Raw genomic sequence first — 4,164 nt, forward strand, 5'->3', positions numbered from 1 at the left:
CCCCAACCCAGTTGCAAGAATTAAATGTTGGCATTGTATATTTCTGCAAACCACAGATATGTTGCGTACACATGGTACACGTGTCTCGGGTGTGTATTCGAAAGGATAAATATGACAGAAATGTTGTCACAAAGTCTACATGCAAGTGTGCTTTTACTGTACAAGATGAAATAAATAATCTAAAATGAATCAAGAACAGCTCCCCATGAAGTGGAGCTTTATACTGACAAACTGTTGGAGACACTCAATGAATAAACACAAAGAGTCTGTCCCTAAGCGAATATTTGCTTGTATGTGTTAAATTAAAAGGATAAATAATTTAAGAAGTCTACATACACACTTCCTTTGTGTGATTATTGTAAATGGGTTTACATTTTTAAATTCCTTACTAAATTAACCAGAATAAAGAACTATTTATTCGAAAATATTCTCTCGGGTATGCACCACTCTATTGTCATGATTTTCCTAAGGCTAATGTGGTACACACAAGGACATTTCAAGCAGCCTGGGAAAAATACTCCATCACGAAGACAGTATACAGCCTGTGCAACCTATGAGATTTATGAAACTCATTATATGATTTTATGCAATCTCTATATGCAGTGAAATCATTTCTTTACCAGTGGTTCTTCTGAATGGAATAAAAGGGACCTCCCGTGTTTTAGGACTCACCAGGGTCCCAACAAAAACAGGACAGTATGTTCTCTCCACAGGTCAGACACAGACGTCCTGTGTTTTGTGCAATCTGTAAGGTAAAGATAGTGGTTTTGAAAGAATGTGGGGGAGAAACAAATGGCAAAGAAACACAATGAGCCCAGTCTCATTTATCAGGCAACAAGGTAGGTTTGGAGAAAACTGCATCATACTGACAAGCAACCTCCCAATAATGGGCTGACAACTCCATAATATATATGGAACTGTCAGCCACATAACAATGGGCCAGTGTCAGTCTCACTTTCATTCAGTGATAGAATATGCTGCATTTTGTAATGTTTGGATACAAAATCCATCTTTCCCGCCCTGTTTCTCCACTACACACTAAGGCAACAGCTACACACTGATAGTGAAGAGGGCACCAATATGTGAATGGCAAACAAGCTTCATATAAAGATGAAATCCTGCGGGATTCTTCTGCAAGCACCTGCTCCTTCCTAGATAAACAGCAGTAAATCCAGAACAGGAGGGGATGTAGATTGAGGGGGAGGAGAAGGACAATAGCTCAGGATGTATGCTCTCCATAGTGCTCTATCATTTAACAATGCAGTTTGTAGGATGTCTATTACAAAATGGATAGGAAAATGATTAGAGCTCAACATCAGATCTTTTAATATTTTTTACGTGCCTTGAACGGCTGTATTGAGGACTACCACTAAAGTGCCACTAAAGTGACTGTTGTTTTTGCTGTGTGTTGTGTGTTGTGTGTGTTTGTGTGTGTGTGTGTGTGCGCGTGTGTGTGTGTGTGTGTTTCAAAATCTGTCATGCTTATTTCTGCCCATTTCACAAATCAATATTTTTATGTATTTAATTTTGTACTTGATGAAGTTCAAATGTACAAAATACCAACCCTAAGCTGAAGTGTTTTTCATGTTTTGCACAATGAATGAATGTTTGAAAAACATTGTATTTTATATCTCCATCTGCTGGTGGGCCATCACAATAAGAGTATGCATAATATGATGTTAATTCCACTGCAGAAGAGAACTTGATGATCACTAAAATTAGATGGGCCAAAAAGTGGATTTATTGATATTAGCATTGGTTATCAGTCAAATGAGTTGTCAGAAATTGGCATATTGGATATCACCAAAAAAATCCAATATCATGCATCCCTAGTTTTGATGTGGGTCGACCAAATGTCAATGTCGGGACAATGTCCAATACCAACATCAGTTTTATGTAGAATACTGAAAACAGATGATGGTGATATTCTGCTGGTTTTATGTTGTGTTTTTGAGTAACCAAAATCCGACATCCTCCAAATGTCTCATGCCAACATCCTTATAATGTAGAATAGCAAAAATTTGTTCTATGATATGATATGATGCTAAACATTATAATGTTAATGTCCACACACTGTTAAATTCTCATGTAGTTAGACATTTTTTGACATCATATTGACATCTGTTACCAGCTGGAATTGTTAAAAACAAACAAACAAAACAAAAATAAACCAAATATGCATTAATGTTTTTTATTTCTCACTCTATGAGCATCCTCTTTTCCTTCCCTGCCTCCAGAGAGGTTAGGGTTTTTTGGTTTGTTTTTTTTTTTGCTAGCTAGACTAAGGACATGGCTCTTGGGATGGTGATGTCTTTCTATTAGTCAGTTGGTCGATCCACCACTTTGGTCCAGCCAGAAATATCTCGACAAGTGTCTGATGAATTGCTGTGAAATTTTGGTCCCCAAAGGATGGATGGGTGGATGGATGTTTGGACTTATTCATCCCCAGAGGGAAATTTGCATGTCACAGCAGCAGTACACAAACAAACCACACAGCACAAACAATAGTGCAGAAAAAAAAGTCACACACAAGCACTAAATTAAAGAAATATGCCTTTTACGCATCTAAATTGCAGTAACTGTGCAAAATTAATGTAGTAATGTAAAAGTCCAAGTGGGATATGTTCTACAATTTGATGGCGACTTGCAGAAATAATCTACTATGTCCTGCCACTTGGTGGAAAATCTTAGTGATATAAATCTTTGGCTTGGTTCAGGATGTTAAGCAGTCTGGACAGCATCCTCTTCTCCGTCCCCATCTCAAGTGAGTCCATCTCATCTACTCCTGTAATTACTGAGCCAGCTTTCTAATTTAGCTCGTTGAGCTTGTTAGCTTTTCCCACCATCATGCTCCGGCCCCAGCACATGGCAGAGTAAAAGATAGTGCTGGGCGCCACAGACCGGTAGATCATCAGTAACATCTTATGCAGAAACTGAAGCCTCTGACACCACTTTTTCACTTATCCTGTGAAAATTACAACATCTTCATGACAGATTGACACAAAATGTATGTACAAACACATTTATTTTACCCAGATAAGTAATCCTACAAACTTGTCCTCATGCACCACAGTAAGGCTGATGTCATGGCACCTGCATGTCCCACGTGGCTGTCAGGCTTTGTGGGTTGGGCTTTTCTTGGGGTAGAGCGAATAAGTCTGAAATGGGGCAGGCAGAACTAATTAAGAGAGATGATATAGACCAGGTGTGCAGGCCCAGTTGAGAAGAGATGTTTTCATGTGTTTTCATGAGTAATGTGATCAGAATGGACATTGGTTTTTCCTGTTTTCACCATGAACTTTTGTCCACGTTTCATGTCCTTACATGAACTGTCAATGGAGTGCTAAAGCAAAGACATGTTGGATCACGAAGAGCGAGTTCACCGAGTAACAGCCGGCAACTCCAGGCCGAGACACAGAGGCAACAGGTAGGCCCACATCCATCACTTTTAGCAGCTGAGAACTCACTTTCAGATAATACATGTTAAGTCAGCCAAGCCAAGCCAAGTGTCAGAGAGTAATAATGTCAAGTGACCGAGTTTGTGCTTGCTGTGACAGTTGACATTTGTTGTTTTGTTGAAATGTGTCAACAACCATGGAATGTGTTTCCATGAAAGGCGGTCCAGACATTCAGGTCAGACTAATTTGTAATCAGTTTGGTTACATTTCATCGAGCACCATCATTGGGTCCAAATTTCAGTGTGTCTAATACTTTGGTTTATGACAAAATGCTTGAAAATTAAAGAAATCCTCATCAGCCTCAGCTTTACTTTGTGTTTAGCGCTTTTAGTATTTGTAAAAAAAAATGCATGGAATTGGATTTAAACTAGATTTGCTGCCTTGCAGTGCATGCCTCCGTGAACCAGTCAAGTTTCATCCATGTCTGTCCAGACTCATATGTAGCCATAACTATTGATGATATCTCAAATATGAATGCTGCTGGATTAAACATGTCTGTGAAGTATCCATGTTTTGGAATATGTAGCTTCTTTGCAGCAACACAGATGATTTATACAATCATCACAGTTTCAAGGTGGACACCAAAGATTAGACTTACCAATTCAGTGTCCGAACAAAGGTCTCCCCTTCTGTTCCTGAGTTATGAAGCTGAATAATGGTCAGAAAAGCATTTATCAGTACACCATGATGTCACAGTGAAGACAAC

This window comes from Plectropomus leopardus, chromosome 1, assembly GCF_008729295.1.
Source record: "Plectropomus leopardus isolate mb chromosome 1, YSFRI_Pleo_2.0, whole genome shotgun sequence".
Classification (NCBI taxonomy): Eukaryota; Metazoa; Chordata; class Actinopteri; order Perciformes; family Serranidae; genus Plectropomus; species Plectropomus leopardus.